The sequence below is a fragment of the Anoplopoma fimbria genome, chromosome 14, assembly GCF_027596085.1.
Source record: "Anoplopoma fimbria isolate UVic2021 breed Golden Eagle Sablefish chromosome 14, Afim_UVic_2022, whole genome shotgun sequence".
Taxonomy (NCBI): Eukaryota; Metazoa; Chordata; class Actinopteri; order Perciformes; family Anoplopomatidae; genus Anoplopoma; species Anoplopoma fimbria.
In genome coordinates, this window is record NC_072462.1 from 15,737,431 (window position 1) to 15,756,642 (window position 19,212).

At 41.2% G+C, this 19,212-nt stretch overlaps 1 protein-coding gene across 1 annotated transcript in view; it reads right to left on the minus strand.

Moving 5' to 3' along the window:
• Nucleotides 1-19,212, minus strand: part of LOC129102846 (bone morphogenetic protein receptor type-1B-like) — a 48,918-nt gene that overhangs the window by 28,512 nt on the left and 1,194 nt on the right. Inside the window, exons 2-3 of the mRNA XM_054613122.1 lie at nucleotides 16,846-16,908; nucleotides 14,567-14,730 (exon numbers count right to left, since the gene is read on the minus strand). The gene's annotated coding sequence lies outside the window, so the exon portion shown is untranslated. The remainder of the gene's footprint in view (nucleotides 1-14,566; nucleotides 14,731-16,845; nucleotides 16,909-19,212) is intronic.

Consider the following 19,212-nt stretch of genomic DNA (forward strand, 5'->3'; position numbering starts at 1 on the left):
ATAGTCCTGCTCCACAGATGAAATAAAAAAAAGTAGCGGAATATTTATTATTTAAGGCACCACATTTGCTTTTGAGGGAAAATAATAAAAAAATCCTTTTATAGGAGTCTAACATAAACTCAGTGTGGGAATAACAAAATACACGCTTGATGTTCGTGATTGACTGTCTGTGACGGAGTAGAGTGCCACATGAGATACACAATATGTCTTCATTGTTCACATCTGTGTGAAATTATGGAGCACTCTGGACGAAATTCATGCGCTGTTGTGGTGTGGAAATTACTAAAAGAATCATACAATCCATGCACGTTCCTCTTAACTCAAGTGTTGACATATTTTGTTTCTCTTTACAAACAAATAAAAGTGCAATAAGGTTAATTTATTCAGATGCATGCTTTACCAGACACATGTTAACTAAGCTTGTTAATTAAATCCAGACTTTGTTTACTGCAGGTGTGAATACTTTACCTCCCTAAGCAAATATCACACACACACTTATTCACTCACTTATGGAGGTGACAAAGCTATAAATTTGTGTAATCCAACCGTAAACAAAAGGGTAGCCTCGCGTCCAAAATGTATAAAAGACTGGGAGATTGGAACCTGTAAATATTCAGACAATACACCAGACAATGACTAAATCAAAAATCTAATTTACTGGACTACCAGGATAAATTTGCGGAGTAAAACCCAGATAAGCTATTTGACTTATACTTTACTTACTAGTCCATTTGTAGGTTGTCAGGGCCTCTAAACTATACATTTAACACTAAATGCTTATTTTTCATCTTAAAGTCAAACTGTTTAGCCAATGTATATTATGAAAATACTAAAGATAAGTCCTTTTAGTGTTTTCTCAACAACACATTCACTGCAGTGCTACTATAAATAAATATCTGGTATAAATGGAATGACTCTTGGCTCTGGACACTTGTTTAATACCAATAAAGACCACTATTAGACAATAAACTGTGTGTGTGTGTGTGTGTGTGTGTGTGTGTGTGTGTGTGTGTGTGTGTGTGTGTGTGTGTGTGTGTGTGTGTGTGTGTGTGTGTGTGTGTGTGTGTGTGTGTGTGTGTAATATAATTGTGTTGTCCATTTTCTGTAACCTGTTTATCCAGTTAAGGGTCGCAGGGGTGCTGGAGCCGATCTCAGCTGTCAATGGGCGAAGGCAGGGTACACCCTGGACAGGTCGCCAGCCTGTCACAGGGCTGACATATAGAGACAAACAACCATTCACACTCACATCCACACCTACGGGCAATTTAGAGTCTTCAATGCACCTAAGCTGCATGTCTTTGGACTGTGGGAGGAAGCCGGAGAACCCGGAGAGAACCCACGCTGACACGGGGAGAACATGCAAACCCCACACAGAAGGTTGTCCAGCCAGAGTTTATTGTAAGTATTACAGCTCTAATTCTATCAGTAATAGCTTATTCAGAGGCATCCAGACAAACATTATTAGGCGTTCTAGTAAATCTAAATCTCTCAGCCTGGCGATCCATGCACATTAGATACGGAGCTATCAGCAGCCTTTCCCCCTGACGTTGTTGTTTGCTCTCATCCAATGATAGCACAATGAAAACACAGGAAGCAGCTAAGAGAGCGATGAGGCTGCGATCGATGTCTCTGTGTCAGACAACGTCTGCCCTCCTCACTTCTCAACCCCCTCGTTCCCTCCAACAGGCCCGTCAAGTCTCCCTCTACCGCTAATGTGTCTGAATGCAGTGTCATCCAGGGCCGCCTCGCAGCAGTCGATAAATACTGGAAATGCTATCCATCTCTGAAACATCACTCCCTCACTTACTGTAAGTGCGCATCACTGTGGGCAACATCCCTACACTGCTGACAGGGAGGAAGACAACACCTCATCAGATGCAACCACAGACAGAGTTTTCAATAATAAAATTGCAGAGAACAGACTGTGTGTCTGAATTGGGCTCTCATTTGTAAAACATGAGCCAGTGTTTGAAATAATTTCAGGAGTAAGGACCAACATAGAAAAAGCAGCGTTATGACATATGATAATATGCACTTTTCCTCCTGATGTTCTCTGATATAGCAACATCTTCCGGCTTAAGTGTTAGTATTCAAAGAGTCCTACTGGAGTAGCTGGATGAACACCAAGGTAATTTTGAATTATGCATGATGTCAGGAGCAACAATTCCAAATGTAATGAACACTTTAACTTGTTAACTATTTCTTTGACAAGACATTTGGTTTACCACAGAGATATTGAGCGGAATAAATACAAAGCCCCACTAGGCCTTCCTGTCAGTCTGGCCAATATATTTCTAGATATAAGCTGATTACAGAGATTTAGGTATAAATTTAAGATCCTTCAATCTTGAGTGTCCTTTAAAAAAAAATAAAAAAGGCAGGTTAAAGAGACAATTTAACAATGATGAATTCAAACTGTCAGGCTATAAACATTTCAATTTTTTAACCAGGTCCATGGATAATAGTGTGTAAAATATGATAAAAAAATTATACCTTTTAATGTTTTTTAAAGCTGGTTGAATAGCTATGGTAACAGCAGTTACAGATGCATTGCTTTGATTTGAGGCTTTACAGATAATGCATGCTAGACTGCAAAACATTTCCTGTAAGAAACTTGTATGACTCATGTTGCTTGGTAACATTGCAGGAAAACTAGCTTGGATCAATTAATCTATAATTCACACATCGTGATTCACCAGTTTAGTAGTCTGGTTCAAACTTCTTAATACGCCTGGTGAAATGTCAGCATCTGTACCGGATTTACAAAAGAACTAACTCCCTCTATCTCTCATCTAATCCTTAACACGTATCTGCTGTCAACACTGGCCGGCCAAGAAGCATTGCCTGTTTCACAACAACAGAATGACTGCAGTCAGCAGCAGACACTAGTAAAATCCATCCGGACTCCAAGGAATAGTGTTGATTTTTAGAAAATGATTGTATTCGATTGTTTTCTGCACTCTTGACTTGGGCTTTTGACTGTGAAGAGTGGAAACTTGTTGGCAGAAGCATCTCATTAGACCGTTTTAACCTTAAAACCTTCTGCTCTCCTCATACACTTCTAGAATATACAACAGCATGAACAAGTCTTGGTTATTGTGATCATGATTTTACAATTTATGACGGCTTGAGCTATAGTGCAGGAAACTATAATGCACATAATATAAAAGCTACATGCAAATTCAATGGGGCAGGAATAAAATATATGGAAACAGAGTGTGAAGAAATATGTAAGAGCCAATTCAACCGTATTGGAGCTGCACAGAGAACATATTGTTGTTGGTATGAATTTCATATACAGTACTCTGTTTAAGTTTAGAGAAAGAATAACAAAACTACACCCAATGTGTTTGAATCCACTGCTATATCTGAAGAAAATGTGAGAGATCCAGAAATAAAAACCAAACTTTTGAGGATATTTCTTTAGCTGCTTCATGCTGTAGGCTAGCTACACACAAAAAAGGCAAACATACAGAACAGGAAGGCCGGCTCAAAATGTAAATACTGGAAGTGCTGTTTGTATATAAATCATAACTGTTGCTTTTGCGCAGCTTAGAGCTTCATTGCACTGAGCCAGGCAGTTGGGTGCACTTTGTTTAAATTCTCATTAGAACTTTCAGTTTTTCCTTTCCGTTGCAATAAAACAAGCTCTTGTTCGACCACATTTGCCAGGTGGCTTCTAAGTACGTCTTATTCTTTACAAATTCCTATTAATTTTACACCTATATTATATTTGTCAATTTAAATGATTCCCACCTGATCCTTACCTGTTCTGACTTTCACTGACAAGCACAATAAATCAGTGCACCTTCCAATAATATTTTGAGTTCACCTTAGCCTCCGCAGTCGATGTAATTAATGGCGCCATGGGTCCTGTGAGAGTGGGACCAGCTGCTTGTTATGTCTTGTCACCAGTCCCAACCTCTTTGACACTTTCGGCAGAAGCCCTCTCTTCTGATGCCAAGAATACTGCTGGAGTACACTGCTGGGTCTGAGGACTCTTTGTGCCCACCCTCCGAGAACAAACACTATTAAGACTCGACAACGTGCCCCTTTGCCCATCCCCAGAGTGCAGGCAGTGCCAGCGCCTGTAACTGGAGAACAGAGAGCAAAACAGCTGCTCCCAGTCTCTCCTGCATCTGCCACAACTGTGATCTCATGGAACAAAGCGAGAATGCAACCACACGTTTCGGCTGGGTGTTCAGTCACACTCCATCCATTGTCCTCTCTTTCACAATCTCTCTCTCTCTCTCTCTCTCTCCTTCTGTTACACTAATACAAAGCAAGATGCAGAGTATGGATATTCTTCTAACATTGTCTGTCAATTATTAGTCATTGCACTGATTTATTTTTGCCTTTACATATCTAACTTTGCTGTATTGTTAGTATTGGATTCTTTCATGACAGACTTATATCCTGTAAAGCAGTGGTGCAGCCCAGTTGGTCGCCAAGGCCACTGGCTGAGTTCTTAAAAACTGATTGATTTTTGGGTAAGTGCTGTCCCGCAGACAGGTGTTTCAAACAAGCTGGCTGACTCTTTCATTTAAACTGAGGTCACCTGTTTACTGATATAGTTTACTCTTAGTACACTTATCAAAAGGGGCACTTTTATAAAGTAAAGGGACTTGTGATACACAGATTTCAACAACAATGGTTGCAGCAGAGGATGATATATACAGACTGTATAGGTCAGGCTCCACAAAAGCTCAATCCTACATTACCCATCATGCAACAAGAGAAAGTGTTGAATTGAGTGGTAAACAATGACCTAACAAAACTCCTCAAGACACTGAACTTTTTTCACAGACAGACTAGAACGGTTTTTGTTTTTTACAGCTTTGTGACAACATGGATTTTACAACTAGCACAATTGCAACAAAATGCTGTATTCTTTCAATAAGAGAGACACTATTCTAACGTACGGGAAAGATTGTGATTGAATGAAAACTGTGTATTAAACTAAAATGAGAATATTTTTACAAAAAACTCCAGTGGCTGAAATCAACTCTCCTTTTACAGAGACCATTTGTTCAGAAAGCATGCAGTAAAAGCCAAACATTTATAGCTAAATGCTGATCATTAGTAGCATTTCTGAGTCTTTCTTGAAACCCTTCCCATCACTGGCCAGTTCCATACAATTAGGCTACTGGCCAATTACATCACTGGTATTGGCAAGCTACACTCAGGTATAAACAGTACTTATAATCAAGCTTTAATTTCTGCATTCCTCTCAGACACCTGTTTTATCTCCAGTCCTCTCAGCCAACCAAAAAACATGCAGCATGCTCAAAGCTGCACAATTAATGAGCTTGTTTTTTTCAACAATAATCTCAGATACTATAAACACTACTGACAGCTATTTGTTTTTATGCTGCCTGTAGTTACCATGCTATTTTCAATCATATTGATAATCGCGGATGGAATGGCCCTCAGATGAAGTGGCAACCCTCCATGTAGACCAGTAGGCTGATGATAAACCAATAAAAAAAAGACACATTGGTTTTGACTGCTCCCGTTGTTTATTTGCAAATAAAAGTTTTATAGCAAAACACATTTACAAACTTCAATCTCTGATTTGTTTCATTCTAGGTGGTCAAATTAATTTAATGTCAGGTTTTATTAAGATTGGCTGATCTCCAACCAAATTAAATGTAACATCGCTTTATCATTTTTGTGTAATGAGACAAAATAGACAGCAGACAACAAAATAGAGGCGGGTTTCATTTCAGCTATTATAGAGACTCCTGGCTGGCTACTATTAATTAAAGTAGCAGACTTCTCCCTCTAGTGCAGTTGAGTTTGATTAAGATGTGACCTCAGTGTGTTAGTCAGCAGCAGTGAAATGTCCCCACAGGCATTACATACAATAAGCTAATAATGAATAGACTTCTGGGACTGACATTTAAATTTGGAAAACAAAATAGGCATTCTCGACCAATCATAACGACTCCTCTATGCGACATTAAATCTGCCACAACTTGGCCTTGGACTGTATTCACTTCTATAGTTAGATGTGGCATGCAGCCAGTGTGGCTGTGTGCATGTAGGTATGGCAAAGTGTCCGTCCACCAGACAGCCCGTCTAGGAAGGATCAATCAAGGATTATGGACAAATCCCTCACTTCAGATATCGTCTTTAAGTGTGTACAATCCTCGAGTGTTAAAGGTTTCCCCTCATGACTATCAATCACATTTTCACATAAAACTTCTAGGCAGAAATAAGAAAACTGAATGAAGTTTTGGAAGGCAGAACTTGAAGACGCCTCAGTTTTGGTTGCAAGGGTGTGTGTGTGTGTGTGTGTGTGTGTGTGTGTGTGTGTGTGTGTGTGTGTGTGTGTGTGTGTGTGTGTGTGTGTGTGTGTGTGTGTGTGTGTGTGTGTGTGTTCAGAGCTGATCCAGTGGCTGCCATCACCAGGTGTGTCCATGCGGGGAATAGGAAAATAAAACAGAGGAAAGCTGAGCCACGCTGCTTATTTGAGATCACAGTGGAAGAGGTTGACTTTGCAGGCTCCAGTGACTTTAAATAACTAAAACAGATGATTGACAGAATGACTGACACGTATGGAGTGTTTGCTCTGCGCTGCCTGGGAAAAATCTCTAAGACCAATTCACAACAAGCTATACGGTCTATTTTTATGCTTTACATGGTAGTGTTAGAAGGAAGAGGGCCTGTGCAAAGAATTCCTGCTTCATTGCTTTGCTGGTTTTTAAATGTTGACAAAAAAAAACGTGGGCATTGTCCTTGATTTCTAACTTCTGTTCTGAATCATTCTGTTTTGCAGAGATAAAGTCACTTTGAAAGCAGACTGGCCAGAAAGCTTTTAATGTGGGCTGGTCACTGCATTTTCTTCACAAAATCACAAAGAAAATGCAAACCTTACAAGCAGTAATACATACAGCATGTCATCTGTCTTCCAGATAGCATTGTAAGCCCCCTCTCCTGAAAACAAGGGGAACTTAAAATGTGAGCAGGCCCACACATACTGCAAACACTCAAATAAAACGCACACACTCAGGAAAAATCATAGACATAACAGTTTTTCTTAATTGACAACATAGGTTTCTTAAACATACAAACCATTCCATCCGGATGCCATGAAGCCTCATTATTCTCTTTACTCAGCTAATTCCAGTACTCTTCAACTTTGAAAACAACACCGACAAACTATCTACAAGAGAGGAACACACATCTGCCTCATCTGTCAACACATTATAATTGAGCCAATAACAAACTCTGAGCTCATAGCGAGGTGGCAGAGAGGTCAGTAAACTGTGTATGTATGTGTCTGAGCAGAGAGAATAAGTGTGTCTATTCACAGTGTGGATCTGCTCTCCAGGTCTACGCTCAGGCTCCCCCCCGACCCCCTGGGAAACCGAAGCCACAGCGGGCAACCCGAAACCCCATGATGTCATCCTCAGAGAGCACGGGCTACCGGCAGTCAGTGAGAAAATGTACAAAACCCAAAGTCAACATCACACAATTACTGGGGTTAATTGTATTTACAGTTGAGCAGCTGTGGTGGATTACGGGGCGCACCGATAGAGTATGGTGCATGTGTAAGGAGAGGTTTAAGAGTCCTCGCTAGGGAGGTTTGTAAGACGAAAGTTGAATCGACAAGGATTCTACATTTGAATACAGACTCCACACTGGCCACTTCTGATCCGAGTGATGAAGTAGAACAAGGATCCGTGTGCCGGCTGGGACTGAGAGTCTGCATGTTTTAATTCCAACCTACAATACGACCTGTCATGTTTTTTCAATGATAAACTCAGCTTCAACCAATAATAAGAAAAGATTGTTATTTTTCATTTCCCAACTGTATCTATATTTTATGTTATGATAGATTACTGGTTGCATAGGTCATTTTTCTTTTTGCTCGTTTTAAAGAGATAAAAGGTTTTTCTAGGCTACAGAATTGGACATGGAGGTGGTGGATATCGACTCCTCTAAAAGACATACTGAATGGCCCCATTACATTTTTGCAATTATATGCATCTTAGGTCTGTGCATAGCCAACACACAGCCTTGCAGAAACGATTGCCATATTGCTGAATAGTTGCTGTTATTAGATGCTTTCTAAAACCAAATCAGATGATCACATTGTTTATATGAATGTTTCCTTTTTTCTAGTGCATTTACATAATTGCTCCCATTTGTATTCCACTTTCAGTCAGTGGTCAACGTATCATTACTATTACCTCGAACAAGGAGGTTATATTTTCAATTCAGTTTGTTGGTTCTTAGGGTGAAAGAACTACTGGCCCAATTTTCATGAAAGCTAGGTGAAAGGGTGTAGAATTAGTCTAGGAACAACCCATTCTATGTGGGAGCAAACCCGAATCACAGGGTGGATACATGCATTATTTTTCACTTTTTAGAATGTCCTTGGCGGTCTGCGCTCTCCAGGTGCCCTTCTAGTAACATTGTGTAAATTAGCAAGATTGTGTGTAATCCAGATTTTTGTCAAGGTGAAAAAGTCAATGGAAAATATAGGTTAAATCATGCTGAGACGTAGTGATAAATGGCACTTGATGAGAGAAAGAGAGATAAGAAAGAGAAAGAAAAAAGAGAACGAGAAAGAGAAAGAAAGAGAGAGAGAGAGAGAGAGAGAGAGAGAGAGAGAGAGAGAGAGAGAGAGAGAGAGGATACAGGGTCAGACATGTCATCACATGCTATCCATGATGAATGGCCATTTCCTCTCACTCTAAAGGTTCTTATAAAGGCCTTCTGTTCCTGTTCAGCTTTATCTGGTGTGCAGGGCTGATAGAGGGCCCTTTCCCCTGCAGGACCCATCCAACACAGAGGTATGAAACCTGGATCCTCAAAGCATCTAAGACTCTTTATTCCCATCAGCTCCATGGCTATTTGCCCACAGGTATCATTAATGAACTACAATGCCCTTTATATATATACACACACATCTCTTTTCATGCAGCTATTTGGGCATCCCTGCTGTCATAGCCTAACAAAAACTTTTGCATCATTCTGAATTATGTTTGAACTAAAAACCTGAAGGTGAAATATCAAACAGTGAACTATAGAGCAGCTATAGCAAAGCAATCCTGCAGGAAAACCTACAATCAGCTTTGAAATGTAACCCTGTGACCCTGCATTCTCTCTTAACATATGCTCATGATTAATACCAGGATGCTGCGGAGGGAACATTTTGGATTCTGACTTCTTTCTAAAATGCTTTAGGCTGACTCAGAACTGGGTAAAGTGTCACTGAAATGTCAGGATGATCTTCTACGGTACGTTTATGTTCTTATAGCGCATGCCGATCAGCAGTTTTGACTCTCATGATCTGTTAAGCTTCCATCTGAAGGTTCTGTGTGAAAGAATGTTAACAGCCATGGCAAGTAATTATAGTCTCATTATGGTTCCTGTTTGTTTATGTCATCTGTGGTTATTGGCGTTCAAGATAAAGTAATTATTGTTAATTTGTTCTTTGTGTTTCACAGCAGGAAAACTTGCATTTGATTGACAATTGACCACTGGAGGCAATTTTACAGTTGCCTGACAAAACACACTTGCACTCAACAATAAATCTTGGGTCACACATGACCCACTCTTTGGTATAAGATGGGTGTGTCATATTTTCCTCTTCACACAGCACATTAACCGTGCACCCTCACTGAACATCTCTGTGATCAAAGCCTGCCAAATTCCTTGGTGATGATTCCCCTTTTTGGGTCCAATGTCAGGATCAGAGACTGGACCAGGGAGACAGCGTACTCAGTCAAACAAGCCAGATATCATTCATTTGCCATGCTAGATTGCAAAGGCACACATGCATCCTTATGCATGCACACATGGACCAAGAGGAGGCACGGAGACAGCTGTCCTGTCACCCTGTGTCTAATATAGACGGACAGTGGGTGGAGAAACGATTGGACGCAGTGAGGCACTCAGTCAACTCATGGGGGGCTGAGAACATCAGGATGAAGATGAACTCTGTTTGTACTGGGTCCACAGTATTAACTTGTGTCTGTGGACAAGAGAATTACGGCCTGCTTGGGTTTCTGCAGTAACATATCAACTGAAACAACAGATTGAGCAGTTCAAGAAATATATCTTCAAAGCCTTCCCGTAAGTCTAATTTATTATTTAAAAAAAACAAAAAACAGTGATTGCATTTTCATGCAGGCCAATAAACTGAATTATAACACGATTGAAGAAATACTTAGGATAATACACATATTCGCTTTCTTGCCGAGGGGTAATTGAGAAGATCAATACCACTTTCATGTCTGTACTGGAGCCAGGAGTCAATTAGCTTAGCTTAGCATAAATACTGAATGCAAGGGGAAACAGCCAGCCTGGCTCTGCCCAGGCAAACACCAGAGAGTCCAGAAAGTCTCTTGCAGTGCAGTTTAATTACAAAGTTTGCACAGATATAGGGGTTTATCACAATATGATGTTGACAGAAATATCTGGGTTGGGGTTAAATATCAAAAGGGACAATGTGAAGTTGTAATGTATTGTCAGGGAAACATTAGCCATTAATGCTTTATAGCATGGAAACAGGATTATCAATCAAACGGGCGACCCTTGTAAATATCCGATTCATGAAACTTGTTTTGTATTAATGATGTGTGAAAGGAGGCTGAAAATATTCAGTTTGTCACAAAACTGAGGCAGAAAACAATAGAAAATCTGAAAAATACCTTCAAAACCTGCTTCATGAACCCTGAGAGGTCTCAACCACTAGGTTAAGAGCCACTAGACAAAAAAAAGAACAACATTCTTGTATATCTGCTATTCATTTCTCTTCCCTTTCCCAGATCCATACACTCAGTAGGCTTAAGATGTAGTGGACTACACACACACACACACACACACACACACACACACACACACACACACACACACACACACACACACACACACACACACACACACACACACACACACACACACACACACACACACACACACACACACACACAGTTTGTCATTCCAGACATGTTTACACAGACAAAGTCAGATCTCAGAGCAGAAACCCTGGGGGCGTCGTCTTTGCCAGAGGATCCCCAACCCCCCCCTTCTATCCCTCCTTGTCCTCCTGAACCCTGGGGAAGGTTCAATTTTAGGGTCTTAACTCCAGCTTGGCCCCCTCAGGACTGTCTGTCTCCCTTTGCTATGTTTTTGCTTGGTTTAGGCCAATTTACTGGGACCAGTTAACTATCAAGCCACCATGAGAATATTCCCACAACACACACATAGGTGGTTTTCATGATCCGCAGCTTGCACCGACACCGAAACTAAATGACTGTAATGTAACTAAATAAAACAACACAGAGGAGGACCTATGTGAACACTGCCAACAGGCCTTGTTGACAAGTGAGGACCATTAGCTTCACAGGGTTGTTGACGCTGGTTTGATGTGATGCCCCATCATCAGTAAATTTTGAACGCATTGGATGAATCCCAACCAAACCCAACCCAAGACGCCATAGTCAGGTCTGGGCACACAGCCGCCACCGACCCGTCCACACACAGAGAGCGGCCCAACAAAACTCTGCCTCCTCTCTGTCCGAGCCTGTCAGCGCGACTGAGGGCTTCCTGTCTGTGATTGATGATCCGGGTTTCTGCGCATTTCTGAAGCCGCCGACACGTGTTGGCTCTGTTGGCTGGGAGTTGTCTCTGCTCTATTTAGTTTACATTATTCTTATTATTTCTCTGACCAACCCAGCTGTTGAGTGCATGCATGTGTGTGCGCGTGCACATGTGTGCACGCAGGGAGGGGGTTTTCCATGCCCTCAGTTGTCCAGGTATGTGTAATGAAATCTTCAGTTTTGTTTTGAAAACCCTAGGAGTTCCAGTCATTTTCACATTTAAGGTTTTTCTCTCAGCTTCCTTCTTCTCCTTTTCCCCTCTTACCCACTTCTACTCCCATGGAACAATCCGCCCAAGGTCACATGCTGCTTAATTTGCAGCACTTTAAAAAAGTAAAATAAACACATGTTTTAAAAGGTGGGGAACACCCACCATCTTGACCACTTTGTGTCCAGAAGCAGAAAACGGTTCTAAATTGTAGAAAAACTGTGTGTCAATTTGTGCATGCGTTTGTGCTTAAATAAAGCCTTCTCAGCTCAAACTTGAATCAGGAAACCAATAAAGCCGTTGGCCCTCGAGACAAAAGCTGCTTATCTTCCAATTTCTTGCCAGTGAGAGTCGTGTGCTTTAAACCAGTGCAATCGCTAATTAAACTTGATCTTTATGAGTAGAACAAGAGGGCTACTGTTGTGTTTTTCAAAGCTGCATTGCACAGGTGGAGAAAAAAGAGGAGCAGCTGTTCACTTACACAAATGCGAGCACGATCATGAAAACACACACAGACTTCGTTAGATTTTAGGGAGTGAACACAAACTCTAAAACAGAGACATGCTTGTGAAAAAGTGCTGTAAAAGAAACTACTGTAGTTGACTTGAGATGCAAATTAAATATTGTTATTTTATATAATCCACATGAACATAATGTTCTTCCAATATAAATGCTGAGTTATCTAAATTTAACGGCTACTTATTTAGCTGTTTTTAATCGAATTTAAATGACGTACACTGAATATGCATGTCTCACATGTCCTTTCAGCATATGATGATGTGATTGATGTGTGTTGACTAGCAAAAGAAGGAGCTGGAGCTGGAGCAGCACTCAGACAGACAGAGGTGAGCGTAACCATATTTGAACGCTTCAGTCTTTGTCCCTCATGTTAGTCGGATACTTGTCCAATACTGATTAAATGGTGGACAGACAGAAACTAACATGTCCATCAGCCAAAAGCAATCAGATTTACTTCCACTTTGTGGTTTATGCAAGTAACTGTATTACTAAACACATTGTAAATATATATCTGAAGAAATCCAATAAATAACCTGAATTGTACTTGTGTTATGCTACTTTAAAGCTTCTTGGCAGAAGCTGAGAATATACTTGCTTTGCCAATGTTGAAGGCAAAATCTGTACAGCTGACCCAACAATTTCGGAAACAATTTTACTGAATTTTCACCTACTGGTCTCACTCTCATGTGCTCACACACACTTACATACACAGTGGTTCAAACAGCACAGATAAAGCATATTTCAAGATTATACATTTTCAATTCTCTCTGAACAGATGTGGTTGACTGCTTTGTGCCACGTAAAATGAAACCGGCTTCCTCAAAAACATACAGGCAGCAGAAAAAAGGCCAAGGCAAATATTAGAATCAACCAGTGGGTTCTGTAAACCAAGAAACCATTTCATCCCCTGAAATTGTTTTTTGATCCTTAAATCCTAATCTGTTTATTCTGGCATACCAACATGCACTTGTGCGAGGCCATTCATGTGTAACTGCAGCTCAACGTGTGGAGCTCCGGAGAGGTAATTAACAGCGGTGTCTGCTCCTGAACACCTGCAATAACAGTCCAGGCTGTAGCGGGTTAGCTAGCCGCTACTCTTTCTCTTTTTCTTTTTATTGTAATCCGATCCAGCCTCTTCTCGACGTAAAGCTCACGGAGCCACCGAAGGGGCCAGACTTGGAAAGACAAGAAGAGAAGCGGGGCTCCTATCAGACTGTACAGAAACCGTAACTAAAGATGAAGGACAAATGAGTGATCGGGTGTGGCTAACTCATTTTTTCCCCCTGAATGTGGATTTGGAAAACAAGAAAATGCTCCACGATTGGATCAACTGTAATGTCACACTTCTTTTTGGAGAGCTGCAAATCAAAAGGACTGTATAAATAATGTTTTTATGAGCCATTTATGAAATAAAACAGTACCACAGCACAGATCACGCCTGTTCAGTCAAGCTGCTGAAAGTGTGGTTTTCCAACTCTTTCCCACTAGTGAGACCATCAAGGAAGTCTGTATCCTTCAGGGATGTCATCAGGCCTCCTTACCACATACAAAGCGCATAATTGAAGTAACTTAATCACAATTACAACACTCTGCTACCAAGGTGGGTCAAATAAGGCTGACTGTCAGTCACTATAGCATTCGTTATAGCTATAAAAAGAGGTTTAACCATCTGAACTTTGATATTTTGAAAGTAACACAAGACACCTAATAGAGCTCCAAAGAGGACAAATTATCTCTGCCTCTGGCCAAACTGCAGGAGAACTGGTCAAAAACAAACAGAAAAAAAAGAAAACGTTCTAAATGTCACTGGGGAAAGTCTGGAAAATCATGACAACACGTGCCAAAACACTTAACTGCTCGAACAAAAAACAGCAGCTGTCACAAGTTGAAAGTAAGCACCAGGGTGTGGCAGACACCGTATAGACAGCTCATAGGGGTTGACAACTCCTCCAAACTGACATGCAAGCTACAGTAACATGACTCACCTTTTGTCTGCAATAGTGTATAAGTTAATGCAACGTTAAAGTCCTTTTCATGGACTGTTGACATGAGTTCGTCACCTGTCACGGCTGGCTCCCTAGTCCTGTGAGCAATGCCAAAACTTGACAAGGATTGCGATATTGTGATACTCCACGCACTCCATTCTGTCATGTTCTTCCAGTGTTTAATTAAAAGATTAGCATTACACTGATAAGAGACGTCATCCAGAGGGCGGACTCACCTGATATGATCTATGCAAAGACAGCTTCTTCTGAAACGTCACTGCAGCATCCTCCTCATCCGCCTCTACCCATCGGTTTCCAGTGGAAAGCTCTGATGTCAGCACATTTCCCTGCAGACGGCCTCACAGGTACGACTCTTGATGCCCTCTGCCCTCTACTGAATCTAGGGGGAATGCACATGCGAAAGCCGTTTCACAATCTGTCATCAGAAACACAAGGCTGAGCAGCCGGAAAAACATGAAGAAGACAGAAATTGACTTCATCTGTTTCTCCGTCTCCTCTCGCAGTCTGAGTGGCACTCGCCTTCACTTGCTATTACGCTGACAAGCGTGAGGTTCAATCGCAGAATCAGATACGGCGCAGAATAAGGTCGATGGTTTAGAAGGAGTGCAAGAATTCAGAACAAAGCTTTGCAGATCAGTCTGTTGAAAGATCAAAACTGTCGAGGCAGATCACACTGATATGGATTGAGTCTGGGGAAACACAGAATCCCTTTTTCACACAGATTTAAGGAATAATGAACTTTAAGCAAGTGTAACAAAGCATACTCCAGTAACCTTAAGCCAATATTTTATCGGCGAAAAAACACGCTGAGTCACAGCTGGGTACCACTCTGAACTAACACGGCAAAGAGTGTTTAATATCAGACTTTTTTTCCTTTCAGCTGGAACAGGTGACTTTAGTGGGTGGTCTCTCTGACCTGTCCTTTCTTAATAAACCACTAAGTTAAGGCGTAATTATGGGCTGACCTCCTGCCTGCTACCTGCTTTACAGGTATGCATGTGTACCTGAGAATGAGAGAGACTGTGTGGACAGTCTGTGTAAATGTAAATATAGTTCTTCAATCATGTGCTTAAAAAAAAATCTAATAAACACCCTTCAAACGCAGTAATGGTAGTTGCATAATATTCTTTTGTTTTCAGTCTATCTTCTGTTTTTCACATGCATGCACACACACACTCACACACACACTGACTCTGACACAGCTGTCTTTTATTTGCCAGGATCCAGCCGCAGATGGTGATACAGTGTGAACTTTAACACACGGATTCTTGACATTCCTTACGGGTGTGAGTTACTCTCCAAATCAAACCGGTGCTTGGTCTCGGTCCTCTTCACTTTCCTGCCAGCAGGTCACTGTCACAGAAGGAGTCCGAGCAGGCCGCTCCCAACATATACAGGCTGCGATTGTCCTCTCTTAGGTACAGTAACTCGATTTTTTACAGCCCTGCATGGGTTTGGTTTCCGATCGTACACCAAACCTCTGCGTTAGAGCTGTGTCAGCATATTCTGCCGTTTATGATGGGTCTTGTAGTGGCAAGTTTATGGCTTAATGTAAAAGGAATGCTAATTTAATGATGCAGTATGCCTGCTCACTGTTGAAATCAAGGGGCAACAATATACAGTGTATCCGACTAACAACGATTTCTTTGTGCTGCAATGCACTTAATGCATGTGCTCAAAATGTCTCAATATTTCTATATATATATATATATATATAAATATTTCCATTTGACAACAGTAAAAAGAAAGAATATATATTTCTATGCAGGAAAATGTCCAAATCTGTTATATTAATGAGATAAAATAGCTGTGGGACTCCAATCCTTTGTTGGGCATTGTTAGATATAAAAAGAAATGTCTTATATTTCATACATACGAAAAAAGACATTCAAGCCCTGCACTGCTATGGTAAATTGCTCAGGAGAAATCAAAGCTTCATAGAGTTTCTAAAATTTACTACACTCTATCAGATGTTGATCTCATTCATTTCCGGCACTCCAGTCGGTAGACGGAGTCTGTGTCTAGCCTGATACTTCAGTGGAGAAAACAGGATTCTATTATAGTCAGTGTGGTTCATTTTACATAGACATCCACATGCTGAGCAGAAAGTCAATTAGCTTGCCACTTTGGAGGCAAATTGCCGCAGAGACGGAATTACAGTCAGAAAACACACTAACGCACATACACAAACACACAAACAGGATCAGCCCTGTCAAATACTACCTCTACTGCAGGAGTATCAACACTTTAGTCTATCTTGATCGATACGGCTTTTAGCTTTAGATTTCACTCTCTTCCCAATATAACTGGTTTGGAAATCAAGTGAAACCACTCCAAATTCCATTTGAGGGTTTACATTGGACATTTATCAATATGTCTCAGTTTTTCCATCAAGAAATTGCAGACAAACAAGTGCCATGTTATTCAGTTCATTGGATTTTTGTTAAAAAGTTGGAAAAACAACAGATATAGAGTGCCCGAGAGCTCGACTCACCATCCAAACATAGTACATCAGAGAGCTCCCAGCCACAGCTCCAGCTCGAACACTTGTCTTTCTCTGGAAGAAAAACAAGTAGAGTTATTAGAAGGAGCTCATATGTCTGCCATCTACAACTGAGAGGACTGAGACTACATTTCAAGCTCAGGTCACTTCCCCACTTTGACTCATGCAAAGTACCCCTTATCCTTTTCTGTTCTTCGATCTTCAATCATCCCCCACTCATCCTGTACCTCCTTCTCCTTTTTTTTTTTCCTGCCTCGCTTTCTCTAATAACAGGATGTCGGCTTTCTCTCACATGGTTTCTGACCTTCCAGGCAGAGAGCAGAGCAGCTTGCAGCTTTAAGTAATTCCTGTTGCCCGCATTCGTCTCTAATCAACGACTACAGATGAAACAGCGAGCGGGGCATCTGTACTTTAATTCAGCTCTGGTCGCTGAATTAATTGTCAAAGAGCATGTGGAGCCTACAGGTAAGAAGAAGATTATTCCCAAGTGGAACAAGAGCAGTTGCATTACGCCTGTACTTCCTAGCTGATGGGAGCCAGAGGAGGCACAGCACAATACTCTCAGTGATCAGTTTATCTCAAAGTAGAAATTCAAACTTGATTTAAATTGAAATGTTTTTTTTAAAGAACTTTGGCCACAAAGTGATCGCTCAGACTATCTATCCTCCAGAGAAGGGTGAGTCTGTCTGGGGGAAAAAAGGCAAGCACAGGCCTGCATTAACGGCAGCGTCTGTGTTGACAGTTTTGTTTTTACAATGAAAATACAACCGCATGGCTGTGTCTCTACTTTGGTTTGTATGTGTGTGCATGGGAGATAAAGTACATTGTGATAGTGGGTGGGAAGAACAGCCAACCACAACAGAAATCAGTGGACGGATGACAGATGGAAAAGCCATACTGTACCTGTGGAAAGCCTTCATGTGAGATGCTACTCTATCAGCATGTGTGTCTGTGGAGGAGAAGAAACTAAAGGAAATGTTCTGGCAGCTGGGAAAGACATTGAGCAGAGTCTGCCTGGGCCTGAATTTCTGACAGTTTGTCTCTTGATATACTGTAGCTCCACCATCCGCTCTGTCTGACAGTTCACAGACTGCTAAAAGCTGGGGTGTGTGGTAATAATCTCAAAACTTGAGTGTTACTTTTCTTTCACTGTCAGACAGAGATCTCCGGCACACCCGAGTGTTTCCTCATTATCAAACATCTTTCAAACTTTCTGGCAAAAACCTCTCCACCCCCTCCGACATACTTCATTACCTGTCCAGTCCTCAAATACTGCTCCCATTGAGCTTGTTAATATGCACCAAATAGCTCTTCTCTGATTGGCTGGACTAATTTCCTGTAATTATAAAGGGAGGAAAGAAGGGTGAGGGGTTGCAGCTTGCTAAGTTTAGCCCTGTGGTTAAACCCAGACTCCAGTATCCAGTATCTGCCTAGATCATGACTGTTTGTTCTTGTGTTTATGTGCATCGGAGAGTAGATTAGACTAACTCGGAATGAGAGTGTATGTATCTGTGCACAGGTGCTTGTGTGTGCAGGTATGCTCACATGGACAGCAACTTCTAAGAGGAACCAATTACCTCCTGCAAAAGATGTCTTCATTTCAACATTTGTTGTGATGTAATTTGTAGCGTTACATTTTTTTTCCTTCTAATTTCTTGTTTAAGGGCAGGGTATCAACTGCATGTAAAAATCCTATAATCCAATACATATTCTATACACTTACAGAGTTATCTCATTCTTCTCTTGTGTCAGTTTCACGATTTTCTGAATCAATATTTCCATCAAGCCCACATATTTTGGAAATATGTGATGTCTCATCATCCTTAACTTTTTCAACCATGGATAGAAGTCCATTAAGAAGCCCACAAGTGTAAAGACAGAAAGTGCTGTTCAGTTTCAGATCTTAATTTTTCTGGGTAACCATTAGCCACCATTATACTACATACAGAGGTCTTTAAGGACTCCATCTCACAGGCCTGCCTTCATTCTTTTACCGTAACTTGGCCTAACATGACGAATGTTGGTACATTTCACACACACACACACACAATTCTGTGGTAGACCACAAAGCGCTGCCTTTCCATGCACCCTCACTTGAAATGTCATCCCCATCGTGTAAGCCTAATGACAGGCGTAACTCCTGCCAGTGGCAGAGCCAGGGCAAGGATTGGGTGGTGGTTTGATCGCTTTATGCGTGTTTAATATTACCCCAAAACACTCACTTAGCTCTGCTTCAATGAGCGTCTCTGTCCTGAGTCAGAGGGGTGGTTGGTGCATTCAAAGACCACAACTTGCGTTAGGTGAGGCAGGTTGTGCAAGGCTCTCTCTGCACTCTGAGATGCTGATGTAAACATCGGG